The following is a 14,459-nucleotide window of genomic DNA, read 5'->3' on the forward strand; positions in this document are numbered from 1 at the left end:
CCTGGGTTTCATTGGAGCCACTTCATCTAGAGCCGATTGACATGTAGAATAGAGCCAAGCGGTAAGGGTCTCCGTATCATTAAATGATGGCATAGAAATTTTTGATTCAAATAACTCAGAAAAACGAATAGCCGTTTGCTGGCTTATTACGCGATGGCACCGTGCAGAAACACAGGGTTTTACAAAGTTACAAGGCATATCAATATTGAACAACACCGGTTTATGATCTGAAAACACAGCATCACCAACCATCAAGTGGGAAATTGGCAACCCAAAAGATAGAACAAGGTCTAATACATGACCACCTTCATGTGTGGGCTCAAATACCCACTGAGTGAAATTAAAAGAATCAATCAAATTTAAAAAATCTTTTACCATCTGTTTGTCCGGGCAACAAACATGAATATTAAAATCTCCAACAATAAGAACTTGATCATATAGAGGCAAAACATATGCCAACAGTTCAGAAAAATCATTCAAAAAGTCCTTATTATATCCAGGAGGTCTGTAAATAACAGCGCACAGCATTGGGTACGAGCGACCCAACTCAAACATACTCAATTCAAAGCTGGAGCTGGAGGAGGAGAAAGACGCGGGCAGCGGCGTACATTTGTATACATTCCGGAAAAAGGTTGCTATTCCTCCTCAACGACCAGACTTTCGGGGACAATTCAAGTAAACACAGTCTGGCGGTAAAAGTTCAGAGAATGCAGTGAGCTCACCAACACTCAGCCAAGTCTCTGTTACACACAGGAAGTCTAGTCGATTTGAAATGAAGAAGTCCTTAAGGATATAAGTTTTATTTGAAAGTGATCTGGCATTTACCAAGCCGATCCTGACAGGGGCCGGTCAGTTCTGGTCTTTAGCGCTGTAAACACCCCGACGTAGAGCCTGGAGGTTCGTCGAGTTCACTCCCTGCTGTCTAGAGCGTCTCTGAATACAGTAGCGGGGCCGTTGCTGAAAAACCCGTCCTTCTGAGCCAGCCAGCGGCACCAACCAGGTATAAGCAGAATCCAGAGGGGACCAAAAAAGATTCGTTCCAGTTGTGGCAATCCGTGATAAGCTGAACTTCAACCTCACCAGCCTACCGCTGCGTCTCCCCCGGACGCGATGGCGTTTTCTCCGGAAAGGTGTGGCCAGTATGCAGAGGAGGTAATCCGGTACTCCCATGAGAACCGGAGGCAAAGTTTTCGGATTTCCATAAAGAAATTTCGTCTCTGCTGAGGATCGAAGATCCAAAAGAGTTCGGCGGTCATAGATCAGTAGAGCGCTGGTATAAAAACCAGTGTTTTTAGGACACATTTAGGACGCATGTGAAGGCATCTCGCACACAACGGACAGAGGTCAGGATGGCAGAGCGGTCTAAGGTGCTGCGTTAAGGTCGCGGTCTCCAATGGGAGGCGTGGGTTCAAATCCCACTTCTGACACAATTAAGTGGAATAAGAATGTGATCTTTTACTCGCAACTGCCAACCAGAACATTAGTAGACGTTCAGTGGTTCTCTGGAATAAAATCCCTCCGCACACATTATGGTAACAATTTACACCAGTGGCATGGGAGCAATGCAAACGTAGTAATGTGGTAAATAAACTGCCAACTTTTGCTCCACATTATGAGCAAATATTTGGCATAATCCTTATAGAATAGTCAAGTGTTCTTTGCCGTTCGAGCCTACCGCATGCGAAGGCATCTTACAACCACCTGAGAGAGGTCAGGATGGCCGAGCGGTCTAAGGCGCTGCGTTCAGGTCGCGGTCTCCCATGGAGACGTGGGTTCGGATCCCACTTCTGACACAATTGCTTGCATTTAAGTGGAATGTGGTCTTTTACTCGCATCTGCCAACCAGATCTTGAGGAGACGTTCAGTGGTTCTCTGGAATAAAATCTCTCGTCACACATTATGGCAACAATTTACACCAGTGGCATGGCAGCAATGCAAACGTAGTAATGTGGTAAATAAACTGCCAACTTTTGCTCCACATTATGAGCAAATGTTTGGCATAGTCCTTATAGAATTGTCAAGTTTTCTTTGCCGTTTGAGCATACCGCATGCGACGGCATCTTACAACCACCTGACATAGGTCAGGATGGCTGAGCGGTCTAAGGCGCTGCGTTTAGGTCGCAGTCTCCAATGGAGGCGTGGGTTCGAATCCCACTTCTGACAATCCGGCTATTTTCAATTTCCCTGACTCCACTCTTAGACTTTGTTTGATCTCGACTTATGTACTTCTGGTATAAGTAAGGAATTTGAAATGGAGATCCAACTGTCCTCTCACACTGTTTTTAGCACACAACTGTTTTTAGGACACAATTAGGCCGCATGTGAAGGCATCTTGCACACAAAGGACAGAGGTCAGGATTGCCGAGCGGTCTAAGGCGCTGCGTTCAGGTCGCAGTCTCCAATGGGAGGCGTGGGTTCGAATCCCACTTCTGACACAATTGCTTACATTTAAGTGAAATAAGAATGGTATCTTCTACTTGCATCTGCCAACAAGAACGTTAGTAGACGTTCAGTGGTTCTCTGAAATAAAATCTCTCTGCACACATTATGGTAACAATTTACACCAGTGGCATGGGAGCAATGCAAACGTAGTAATGTGGTAAATAAACTGCCAACTTTTGCTCCACATTATGAGCAAATGTTAGGCATAGTCCTTATACAATTGTCAAGTGTTCTTTGCCGTTCGAGCATACCGCATGCGAAGGCATCTAACAACCACCTGACAGAGGTCAGGATGGCCGAGCGGTCTAAGGCGCTGCGTTTAGGTCGCAGTCTCCAATGGGGGCGTGGGATCGAATCCCACTTCTGACAATCCGGCTATTTTCAATTTCCCTTACTCCACTCTTAGACTTTGTTTGAACTTGACTTATGTACTTCTGGTATAAGTAAGGAATTTGAAATGGAGCTCCAACTGTCCTCTCACGCAACTGTTTTTAGGACACAATTTGGCCGCATTTGAAGGCATCTTGCACACAAAGGACAGAGGTCAGGATGGCCGAGCGGTCTAAGGCGCTGCGTTAAGGTCGCAGTCTCCAATGGGAGGCGTGAGTTCGAATCCCACTTCTGACCCAAGTGCTTGCATTTAAGTGGAATGTGGTCTTTTACTCGCATCTGCCAACCAGATCTTGAGGAGACGTTCAGGGGTTCTCTGGAATAAAATCTCTCGTCACACATTATGGCAACAATTTACACCAGTGGCATGGGAGCAATGCAAACGTAGTAATGTGGTAAATGAACTGCCAACTTTTGCTCCACATTATGAGCAAATATTTGGCATAGTCCTTATAGAATTCGCAAGTGTTCCTTGCCGTTCGAGCAAACCACATGCGAAGGCATCTAATAAGCACCTGACAGAGGTCAGGATGGCCGAGCGGTCTAAGGCGATGCGTTCAGGTCGCAGTCTCCAATGGAGACGTGGGTTCGAATCCCACTTCTGACACAATTGTCTGCATTTAAGTGGAATGTGGTCTTTTACTCGCATCTGCCAACCAGATCTTGAGGAGACGTTCAGTGGCTCTCTGGAATCAAATCTCTCCGCACACATTATGGTAACAATTTACACCAGTGGCATGGGAGCAATGCAAACATAGTAATGTGGTAAATAAACTGCCAACTTTTGCTCCACATTATGAGCAAATATTTGGCATTATTCTTATAGAATTGTCAAGTGATCTTTGCCGTTCGAGCCTACCGCATGCGAAGGCATCTAACAACCACCTGACAGAGGTCAGGATGGCCGAGCGGTCTAAGGCGCTGCGTTCAGGTCGCAGTCTCCAATGGAGGCGTGGGTTCGAATCCCACTTCTGACAATCCGGCTATTTTCATTTTCACTGACTCCCCTCTTAGACTTTGTTTGATATCGACTTATGTACTTCTGGTATAAGTAAGGAATTTGAAATGGAGATCCAACTGTCCTCTCACACTGTTTTTAGCACGCAACTGTTTTTAGGACACAATTAGGCCGCATGTGAAGGCATCTTGCACACAAAGGAGAGAGGTCAGGATTGCCGAGCGGTCTAAGGCGCTGCGTTCAGGTCGCAGTCTCCAATGTGAGGCGTGGGTTCGAATCCCACTTCTGACACAATTGCTTACATTTAAGTGAAATAAGAATGGTATCTTCTACTTGCATCTGCCAACAAGAACGTTAGTAGACATTCAGTGGTTCTCTGAAATAAAATCTCTCTGCACACATTATGGTAACAATTTACACCAGTGACATGGGAGCAATGCAAGCGTAGTAATGTAGTAAATAAACTGCCAACTTTTGCTCCACATTATGAGCAAATGTTAGGCATAGTCCTTATATAATTGTCAAGTGTTCTTTGCCGTTCGAGCATACCGCATGCGAAGGCATCTAACAACCACCTGACAGAGGTCAGGATGGCCGAGCGGTCTAAGGCGCTGCGTTTAGGTCGCAGTCTCCAATGGGGGCGTGGGTTCGAATCCCACTTCTGACAATCCGGCTATTTTCAATTTCCCTGACTCCACTCTTAGACTTTGTTTGAACTTGACTTATGTACTTCTGGTATAAATAAGGAATTTGAAATGGAGCTCCAACTGTCCTCTCACGCAACTGTTTTTAGGACACAATTAGGCCGCATGTGAAGGCATCTTGCACACAAAGCACAGATGTAAGGATGGCCGAGCGGTCTAAGGCGCTGCGTTAAGGTCGCAGTCTCCGATGGGAGGCGTGGGTTCGAATCCCACTTCTGACACAAGTGCTTGCATTTAAGTGGAATGTGGTCTTTTACTCGCATCTGCCAACCAGATCTTGAGGAGACGTTCAGTTGTTCTCTGGAATAAAATCTCTCGTCACACAGCATACCGCATGAGAAGGCATCTAACATCCAACTTTTGCTCCACATTATCAGCAAATATTTGGCATAATCCTTATAGAATTGTCAAGTGTTCTTTGCCGTTCGAGCAAACCACATGCGAAGGCATCTAATAAGCACCTGACAGAGTCAGGATGGCCGAGCGGTCTAAGGCGCTCGGTGGTTCAGGACCACTGAACCACGTCTGTTCAGTGTTTTTCTGGAATAAAATCTCTCCGCACACATTATGGAAACAATTTACACCAGTGGCATGGGAGCAATGCAAACGTAGTAATGTGGTAAATAAACTGCCAACTTTTGCTCCACATTATGAGCAAATGTTTGGCATAGTCCTTATAGAATTGTCAAGTGTTCTTTGCCGTTCGAGCCTACCGCATGCGACGGCATCTAACAACCACCTGACATAGGTCAGGATGGCCGAGCGGTCTAAGGCGCTGCGTTTAGGTCCCAGTCTCCAATGGAGGCGTGGGTTCGAATCCCTTAAGAGCAGATTTAAAAATTGCTAAAGAGGGGTCCTGTTTTACCAACATAGGTAAAGAATTCCAAAGTTTGGGAGCTGCAACAGCAAACGCCCTGTCTCCTCTCTGCCTCCTGGAAGTCCTCGGCACCTCCAGGTTCATTTGGCTCGCTGATCTAAGAGCTCGAGGAGGACAGTGTATATGTAGCAGCTCAGAGAGATAGGAGGGAGCAAGGCCATTTAAAGATTTAAATACAAATAAAAGAATCTTAAAATGCACTCTGAAATGTACCGGCAGCCAGTGCAGAGAATATAAAATCGGGGTAACATGTTCTCTCTTCCGCGATCCAGTTAAGAGCCGAGCAGCCGCATTCTGGACCAGCTGAAGACGGGACAAAGAAGACTGGCTGACACCCACATATAAGGAGTTACAGTAATCCAGTCGTGTTGTGATAAAAGCATGGATTAATATTTCAAAATAATCCACTGGTACAATATTCCTAATCTTAGCAAGCCGTCTCAAATGGAAAAAGCTCGTTTTCACAACGGCACTGATTTGTTTATCCAACTTAAAATTTGCGTCCATTACAAAGCCCAAATTTGTAACAAATGGCTTTACGTAATGTGATAGCGGACCCAAATCCACAGGAGTGGAGTTGCAGGTAGTACCAGGGTCAAAAATAATAACTTCCGTCTTTCTTTCATTAAAATTCAAAAAATTCAGAGCCATCCAAGTTTTTATGTCATCGAGGCACTCCAATAAAATTGGTACTGTATAGACTCCCTTACGATTGAGAGGCACATAAATTTGTGTATCATTCGCATAGCAATGAAAAGCAATATTATGTTTCCTAAATATTGACCCAAGGGGAAGCAAATATAAAGAAAACAAAAGAGGTCCAAGTATCGAGCCCTGTGGTACTCCACACAATAAAGGAGCAGACGATGATCTAAAATCATCTATGTCAACACAGAAAGACCTATCCGTCAAGTACGGCCTAAGCCACACTAAGACTGTGCCTTTGAGACCTACATAATGCTCTAAACGGGAAAGTAAAACATCATGGTCCACCGTGTCAAAGGCTGCAGTCAAATCTAAAAGAACTAAAATCACTGGATCTCCAGCATCAGTAGCCAAAAGGATATCATTAAACACCCTCAACAATGCAGATTCGGTGCTGTGTAAAGTTTTAAAACCAGACTGAAAATCCTCAAGAATATTATTTACATCGAGATAGGCCTTTAATTGATTATAAACAATTTTCTCTAAAATTTTAGACATAAATGGAAGCTTTGAAATAGGCCTAAAATTAGATAACAGAAAAGGGTCTAAGCCAGGTTTTTTGATCAGCGGTTGAACTGATGCCTGTTTGAAAGGTTTTGGGATCACACCAGTGATCAGGCTACTATTTATAATAGCCGTAATAGAAATCCCTAAAACAGGAAGAACCTCTTTAAAAAGTCGTGGGGGTAAAATGTCAGCTGCAGAACCTGAGGCCTTAAGATGACCTACAGTCTCATGTATTAAAGTCAAAGTAACAGGTTCAAACTGAGACAAAGCAGTGGAGCATTTGACAGCAACTGAAGGGTCAGAAGCTGAACACATAATATTGGCCCTAACACCAGCCACTTTGTCCTCGAAAAAAACGCGAAATTTCTCACATACCTCCAGAGATGGCTCAAAGCCCGTATAATGCGGAACATTCAAAACACTATCAACAATATGAAATAATAAGCGAGGCTTGTGACGATTAAGTAAAATTATATTTGACAAGTGCTCCCGTTTGGTGTCTTTCACTATTAGCCGATATCGATGCCAGGAATCCTTCAACAGCTGGAACGACACCTGTAACTTGTCTTTTTTCCACTTTCGTTCAAATTTTCTGCATTCACGTCGAGCAGCACGAGTTCTATCATTGAGCCATGGTTCCATTTTAGTCCTCCATTTCCTGGGTTTCATTGGAGCCACTTCATCTAGAGCCGATTGACATGTAGAATAGAGCCAAGCGGTAAGGGTCTCCGTATCATTAAATGATGGCATAGAAATTTTTGATTCAAATAACTCAGAAAAACGAATAGCCGTTTGCTGGCTTATTACGCGATGGCACCGTGCAGAAACACAGGGTTTTACAAAGTTACAAGGCATATCAATATTGAACAACACCGGTTTATGATCTGAAAACACAGCATCACCAACCATCAAGTGGGAAATTGGCAACCCAAAAGATAGAACAAGGTCTAATACATGACCACCTTCATGTGTGGGCTCAAATACCCACTGAGTGAAATTAAAAGAATCAATCAAATTTAAAAAATCTTTTACCATCTGTTTGTCCGGGCAACAAACATGAATATTAAAATCTCCAACAATAAGAACTTGATCATATAGAGGCAAAACATATGCCAACAGTTCAGAAAAATCATTCAAAAAGTCCTTATTATATCCAGGAGGTCTGTAAATAACAGCGCACAGCATTGGGTACGAGCGACCCAACTCAAACATACTCAATTCAAAGCTGGAGCTGGAGGAGGAGAAAGACGCGGGCAGCGGCGTACATTTGTATACATTCCGGAAAAAGGTTGCTATTCCTCCTCAACGACCAGACTTTCGGGGACAATTCAAGTAAACACAGTCTGGCGGTAAAAGTTCAGAGAATGCAGTGAGCTCACCAACACTCAGCCAAGTCTCTGTTACACACAGGAAGTCTAGTCGATTTGAAATGAAGAAGTCCTTAAGGATATAAGTTTTATTTGAAAGTGATCTGGCATTTACCAAGCCGATCCTGACAGGGGCCGGTCAGTTCTGGTCTTTAGCGCTGTAAACACCCCGACGTAGAGCCTGGAGGTTCGTCGAGTTCACTCCCTGCTGTCTAGAGCGTCTCTGAATACAGTAGCGGGGCCGTTGCTGAAAAACCCGTCCTTCTGAGCCAGCCAGCGGCACCAACCAGGTATAAGCAGAATCCAGAGGGGACCAAAAAAGATTCGTTCCAGTTGTGGCAATCCGTGATAAGCTGAACTTCAACCTCACCAGCCTACCGCTGCGTCTCCCCCGGACGCGATGGCGTTTTCTCCGGAAAGGTGTGGCCAGTATGCAGAGGAGGTAATCCGGTACTCCCATGAGAACCGGAGGCAAAGTTTTCGGATTTCCATAAAGAAATTTCGTCTCTGCTGAGGATCGAAGATCCAAAAGAGTTCGGCGGTCATAGATCAGTAGAGCGCTGGTATAAAAACCAGTGTTTTTAGGACACATTTAGGACGCATGTGAAGGCATCTCGCACACAACGGACAGAGGTCAGGATGGCAGAGCGGTCTAAGGTGCTGCGTTAAGGTCGCGGTCTCCAATGGGAGGCGTGGGTTCAAATCCCACTTCTGACACAATTAAGTGGAATAAGAATGTGATCTTTTACTCGCAACTGCCAACCAGAACATTAGTAGACGTTCAGTGGTTCTCTGGAATAAAATCCCTCCGCACACATTATGGTAACAATTTACACCAGTGGCATGGGAGCAATGCAAACGTAGTAATGTGGTAAATAAACTGCCAACTTTTGCTCCACATTATGAGCAAATATTTGGCATAATCCTTATAGAATAGTCAAGTGTTCTTTGCCGTTCGAGCCTACCGCATGCGAAGGCATCTTACAACCACCTGAGAGAGGTCAGGATGGCCGAGCGGTCTAAGGCGCTGCGTTCAGGTCGCGGTCTCCCATGGAGACGTGGGTTCGGATCCCACTTCTGACACAATTGCTTGCATTTAAGTGGAATGTGGTCTTTTACTCGCATCTGCCAACCAGATCTTGAGGAGACGTTCAGTGGTTCTCTGGAATAAAATCTCTCGTCACACATTATGGCAACAATTTACACCAGTGGCATGGCAGCAATGCAAACGTAGTAATGTGGTAAATAAACTGCCAACTTTTGCTCCACATTATGAGCAAATGTTTGGCATAGTCCTTATAGAATTGTCAAGTTTTCTTTGCCGTTTGAGCATACCGCATGCGACGGCATCTTACAACCACCTGACATAGGTCAGGATGGCTGAGCGGTCTAAGGCGCTGCGTTTAGGTCGCAGTCTCCAATGGAGGCGTGGGTTCGAATCCCACTTCTGACAATCCGGCTATTTTCAATTTCCCTGACTCCACTCTTAGACTTTGTTTGATCTCGACTTATGTACTTCTGGTATAAGTAAGGAATTTGAAATGGAGATCCAACTGTCCTCTCACACTGTTTTTAGCACACAACTGTTTTTAGGACACAATTAGGCCGCATGTGAAGGCATCTTGCACACAAAGGACAGAGGTCAGGATTGCCGAGCGGTCTAAGGCGCTGCGTTCAGGTCGCAGTCTCCAATGGGAGGCGTGGGTTCGAATCCCACTTCTGACACAATTGCTTACATTTAAGTGAAATAAGAATGGTATCTTCTACTTGCATCTGCCAACAAGAACGTTAGTAGACGTTCAGTGGTTCTCTGAAATAAAATCTCTCTGCACACATTATGGTAACAATTTACACCAGTGGCATGGGAGCAATGCAAACGTAGTAATGTGGTAAATAAACTGCCAACTTTTGCTCAACATTATGAGCAAATGTTAGGCATAGTCCTTATACAATTGTCAAGTGTTCTTTGCCGTTCGAGCATACCGCATGCGAAGGCATCTAACAACCACCTGACAGAGGTCAGGATGGCCGAGCGATCTAAGGCGCTGCGTTTAGGTCGCAGTCTCCAATGGGGGCGTGGGATCGAATCCCACTTCTGACAATCCGGCTATTTTCAATTTCCCTGACTCCACTCTTAGACTTTGTTTGAACTTGACATATGTACTTCTGGTATAAGTAAGGAATTTGAAATGGAGCTCCAACTGTCCTCTCACACAACTGTTTTTAGGACACAATTAGGCCGCATGTGAAGGCATCTTGCACACAAAGGACAGAGGTCAGGATGGCCGAGCGGTCTAAGGCGCTGCGTTAAGGTCGCAGTCTCCAATGGGAGGCGTGAGTTCGAATCCCACTTCTGACACAAGTGCTTGCATTTAAGTGGAATGTGGTCTTTTACTCGCATCTGCCAACCAGATCTTGAGGAGACGTTCAGGGGTTCTCTGGAATAAAATCTCTCGTCACACATTATGGCAACAATTTACACCAGTGGCATGGGAGCAATGCAAACGTAGTAATGTGGTAAATGAACTGCCAACTTTTGCTCCACATTATGAGCAAATATTTGGCATAGTCCTTATAGAATTCGCAAGTGTTCCTTGCCGTTCGAGCAAACCACATGCGAAGGCATCTAATAAGCACCTGACAGAGGTCAGGATGGCCGAGCGGTCTAAGGCGCTGCGTTCAGGTCGCAGTCTCCAATGGAGACGTGGGTTCGAATCCCACTTCTGACACAATTGCCTGCATTTAAGTGGAATGTGGTCTTTTACTCGCATCTGCCAACCAGATCTTGAGGAGACGTTCAGTGGCTCTCTGGAATCAAATCTCTCCGCACACATTATGGTAACAATTTACACCAGTGGCATGGGAGCAATGCAAACGTAGTAATGTGGTAAATAAACTGCCAACTTTTGCTCCACATTATGAACAAATATTTGGCATTATTCTTATAGAATTGTCAAGTGATCTTTGCCGTTCGAGCCTACCGCATTCGAAGGCATCTTACAACCACCTGACAGAGGTCAGGATGGCCGAGCGGTCTAAGGCGCTGTGTTCAGGTCGCAGTCTCCAATGGAGGCGTGGGTTCGAATCCCACGTCTGACAATCCGGCTATTTTCATTTTCACTGACTCCACTCTTAGACTTTGTTTGATCTCGACTTATGTACTTCTGGTATAAGTAAGGAATTTGAAATGGAGATCCAACTGTCCTCTCACACTGTTTTTAGCACACAACTGTTTTTAGGACACAATTAGGCCGCATGTGAAGGCATCTTGCACACAAAGGACAGAGGTCAGGATGGCCGAGCGGTCTAAGGCGCTGCGTTCAGGTCGCAGTCTCCAATGGGAGGCGTGGGTTCGAATCCCACTTCTGACACAATTGCTTACATTTAAGTGAAATAAGAATGGTATCTTCTACTTGCATCTGCCAACAAGAACATTAGTAGACGTTCAGTGGTTCTCTGAAATAAAATCTCTCTGCACACATTATTGTAACAATTTACACCAGTGGCATGGGAGCAATGCAAACATAGTAATGTGGTAAATAAACTGCCAACTTTTGCTCCACATTATGAGCAAATGTTAGGCATAGTCCTTATAGAATTCGCAAGTGTTCCTTGCCGTTCGAGCAAACCACATGCGAAGGCATCTAATAAGCACCTGACAGAGTTCAGGATGGCCGAGCGGTCTAAGGCGCTGCGTTCAGGTCGCAGTCTGCAATGGAGACGTGGATTCGAATCCCACTTCTGACACCATTGCCTGCATTTAAGTTGAATGTGGTCTTTTACTCGCATCTGCCAACCAGATCTTGAGGAGACGTTCAGTGGCTCTCTGGAATCAAATCTCTCCGCACACATTATGGTAACAATTTACACCAGTGGCATGGGAGCAATGTAAACGTAGTAATGTGGTAAATAAACTGCCAACTTTTGCTCCACATTATGAGCAAATATTTGGCATTATTCTTATAGAATTGTCAAGTGATCTTTGCCGTTCGAGCCTACCGCATGCGAAGGCATCTAACAACCACCTGACAGTGGTCAGGATGGCCGAGCGGTCTAAGGCGCTGCGTTTAGGTCGCAGTCTCCAATGGAGGCGTGTGTTCGAATCCCACTTCTGACAATCCGGCTATTTTCAATTTCCCTGACTCCTCTCTTAGACTTTGTTTGAACTCGACTTATGTACTTCTGGTATAAGTAAGGAATTTGAAATGGAGGTCCAACTGTCCTCTCACACAACTGTTTTTAGGACACATTTTGGACGCATGTGAAGGCATCTCGCACACAACTGACAGAGGTCAGGATGGCAGAGCGGTCTAAGGCGCTGCGTTAAGGTCGCGGTCTCCAATGGGAGGCGTGGGTTCGAATCCCACTTCTGACACAATTGCTTACATTTAAGTGATATAAGAATGGTATCTTCTACTTGCATCTGCCAACAAGAATGTTAGTAGATGTTCAGTGGTTCTCTGAAATAAAATCTCTCTGCACACATTATGGTAACAATTTACACCAGTGGCATGGGAGCAATGCGAACGTAGTAATGTGGTAAATAAACTGCCAACTTTTGCTCCACATTATGAGCAAATGTTTGGCATAGTCCTTATACAATTGTCAAGTGTTCTTTGCCGTTCGAGCATACCGCATGCGAAGGCATCTAACAACCACCTGACAGAGATCAGGATGGCCGAGCGGTCTAAGGCACTCGGTGGTTCAGGACCACTGAACCACGTCTGTTCAGTGGTTTTCTGGAATAAAATCTCTCCGCACACATTATGGAAACAATTTACACCAGTGGCATGGGAGCAATGCAAACGTAGTAATGTGGCAAATAAACAGCCAACTTTTGCTCCACATTATGAGCAAATGTTTGGCATAATCCTTATAGAATTGTCAAGTGTTCTTTGCTGTTCGAGCATACCGCATGCGAAGGCATCTAACAACCACCTGACAGAGGTCAGGATGGCCGAGCGGTCTAAGGCGCTGCGTTTAGGTCGCAGTCTCCAATGGAGGCGTGGGTTCGAATCCCACTTCTGACAATCCGGCTATTTTCAATTTCCCTGACTCCACTCTTAGACTTTGTTTGAACTCGACTTATGTACTTCTGGTATAAGTAAGGAATTTGAAATGGAGGTCCAACTGTCCTCTCACACAACTGTTTTTAGGACACATTTTGGACGCATGTGAAGGCATCTCGCACACAACTGACAGAGGTCAGGATGGCAGAGTGGTCTAAGGCGCTGCGTTAAGGTTGCGGTCTCCAATGGGAGGCGTGGGTTCGAATCCCACTTCTGACACAATTGCTTACATTTAAGTGAAATAAGAATGGTATCTTCTACTTGCATCTGCCAACAAGAACGTTAGTAGATGTTAAGTGGTTCTCTGAAATAAAATCTCTCTGCAAACATTATGGTAACAATTTACACCAGTGGCATGGGAGCAATGCGAACGTAGTAATGTGGTAAATAAACTGCCAACTTTTGCTCCACATTATGAGCAAATGTTTGGCATAGTCCTTATACAATTGTCAAGTGTTCTTTGCCGTTCGAGCATACCGCATGCGAAGGCATCTAACAACCACTTGACAGAGATCAGGATGGCCGAGCGGTCTAAGGCACTCGGTGGTTCAGGACCACTGAACCACGTCTGTTCAGTGGTTTTCTGGAATAAAATCTCTCCGCACACATTATGGAAACAATTTACACCAGTGGCATGGGAGCAATGCAAACGTAGTAATGTGGCAAATAAACAGCCAACTTTTGCTCCACATTATGAGCAAATGTTTGGCATTATTCTTATAGAATTGTCTAGTGTTCTTTGCTGTTCGAGCATACCGCATGCGAAGGCATCTAACAACCACCTGACAGAGGTCAGGATGGCCGAGCGGTCTAAGGCGCTGCGTTCAGGTCGCAGTCTCCAATGGGAGGCGTGGGTTCGACTCCCACTTCTGACACAATTGCTTACATTTAAGTGAAATAAGAATGGTATCTTCTACTTGCATCTGCCAACAAGAACGTTAGTAGACATTCAGTGGTTCTCTGGAATAAAATCTCTCCGCACACATTATGGTAACAATTTACACCAGTGGCATGGGAGCAATGCAAACGTAGTAATGTGGTAAATAAACTGCCAACTTTTGCTCCACATTATGAACAAATATTTGGCATTATTCTTATAGAATTGTCAAGTGATCTTTGCCGTTCGAGCCTACCGCATTTGAAGGCATCTAACAACCACCTGACAGAGGTCAGGATGGCCGAGCGGTCTAAGGCGCTGCGTTAAGGTCGCAGTCTCCAATGGGAGGCGTGGGTTCGAATCCCACTTCTGACACAATTGCTTGCATTTAAGTGAAATAAGAACGGTATCTTCTGCTCGCATCTGCCAACCAGATCTTAAGGAGACGTTTTCTGGAATAAAATCTCTCCGCACACATTATGGTAACAATTTACACCAGTGGCATGGGAGCAACGCAAATGTAGTAATTTGGTAAATAAACTGCCAACTTTTGCTCCTCATTA

The 14,459-nt window shown here is 44.9% G+C and overlaps 1 protein-coding gene and 24 non-coding genes across 25 annotated transcripts in view; 24 read left to right on the forward strand and 1 right to left on the reverse strand.

Moving 5' to 3' along the window:
* Positions 1 to 14,459, reverse strand: part of LOC102234562 (solute carrier family 23 member 2-like) — a 108,585-nt gene that overhangs the window by 56,780 nt on the left and 37,346 nt on the right. The window lies entirely within an intron of this gene.
* Positions 1,344 to 1,427, forward strand: trnal-aag. Its single transcript has one exon. It is a non-coding gene; the product is annotated as a tRNA-Leu (tRNA).
* Positions 2,081 to 2,163, forward strand: trnal-uag. Its single transcript has one exon. It is a non-coding gene; the product is annotated as a tRNA-Leu (tRNA).
* trnal-cag lies at positions 2,352 to 2,435 on the forward strand. Its single transcript has one exon. It is a non-coding gene; the product is annotated as a tRNA-Leu (tRNA).
* On the forward strand, positions 2,729 to 2,811 carry trnal-uag. Its single transcript has one exon. It is a non-coding gene; the product is annotated as a tRNA-Leu (tRNA).
* Positions 2,986 to 3,069, forward strand: trnal-aag. The gene has a single exon. It is a non-coding gene; the product is annotated as a tRNA-Leu (tRNA).
* Positions 3,357 to 3,439, forward strand: trnal-cag. Its single transcript has one exon. It is a non-coding gene; the product is annotated as a tRNA-Leu (tRNA).
* On the forward strand, positions 3,727 to 3,809 carry trnal-cag. Its single transcript has one exon. It is a non-coding gene; the product is annotated as a tRNA-Leu (tRNA).
* trnal-cag lies at positions 3,998 to 4,081 on the forward strand. Its single transcript has one exon. It is a non-coding gene; the product is annotated as a tRNA-Leu (tRNA).
* Positions 4,375 to 4,457, forward strand: trnal-uag. Its single transcript has one exon. It is a non-coding gene; the product is annotated as a tRNA-Leu (tRNA).
* Positions 4,632 to 4,715, forward strand: trnal-aag. The gene has a single exon. It is a non-coding gene; the product is annotated as a tRNA-Leu (tRNA).
* On the forward strand, positions 8,584 to 8,667 carry trnal-aag. Its single transcript has one exon. It is a non-coding gene; the product is annotated as a tRNA-Leu (tRNA).
* On the forward strand, positions 9,321 to 9,403 carry trnal-uag. The gene has a single exon. It is a non-coding gene; the product is annotated as a tRNA-Leu (tRNA).
* trnal-cag lies at positions 9,592 to 9,675 on the forward strand. Its single transcript has one exon. It is a non-coding gene; the product is annotated as a tRNA-Leu (tRNA).
* Positions 9,969 to 10,051, forward strand: trnal-uag. The gene has a single exon. It is a non-coding gene; the product is annotated as a tRNA-Leu (tRNA).
* trnal-aag lies at positions 10,226 to 10,309 on the forward strand. The gene has a single exon. It is a non-coding gene; the product is annotated as a tRNA-Leu (tRNA).
* Positions 10,597 to 10,679, forward strand: trnal-cag. The gene has a single exon. It is a non-coding gene; the product is annotated as a tRNA-Leu (tRNA).
* trnal-cag lies at positions 10,967 to 11,049 on the forward strand. Its single transcript has one exon. It is a non-coding gene; the product is annotated as a tRNA-Leu (tRNA).
* On the forward strand, positions 11,238 to 11,321 carry trnal-cag. Its single transcript has one exon. It is a non-coding gene; the product is annotated as a tRNA-Leu (tRNA).
* On the forward strand, positions 11,985 to 12,067 carry trnal-uag. The gene has a single exon. It is a non-coding gene; the product is annotated as a tRNA-Leu (tRNA).
* On the forward strand, positions 12,242 to 12,325 carry trnal-aag. The gene has a single exon. It is a non-coding gene; the product is annotated as a tRNA-Leu (tRNA).
* trnal-uag lies at positions 12,898 to 12,980 on the forward strand. Its single transcript has one exon. It is a non-coding gene; the product is annotated as a tRNA-Leu (tRNA).
* On the forward strand, positions 13,155 to 13,238 carry trnal-aag. The gene has a single exon. It is a non-coding gene; the product is annotated as a tRNA-Leu (tRNA).
* Positions 13,811 to 13,894, forward strand: trnal-cag. Its single transcript has one exon. It is a non-coding gene; the product is annotated as a tRNA-Leu (tRNA).
* On the forward strand, positions 14,188 to 14,271 carry trnal-aag. The gene has a single exon. It is a non-coding gene; the product is annotated as a tRNA-Leu (tRNA).

The sequence above is a fragment of the Xiphophorus maculatus genome, chromosome 2 (assembly GCF_002775205.1).
Source record: "Xiphophorus maculatus strain JP 163 A chromosome 2, X_maculatus-5.0-male, whole genome shotgun sequence".
NCBI lineage: Eukaryota > Metazoa > Chordata > Actinopteri > Cyprinodontiformes > Poeciliidae > Xiphophorus > Xiphophorus maculatus.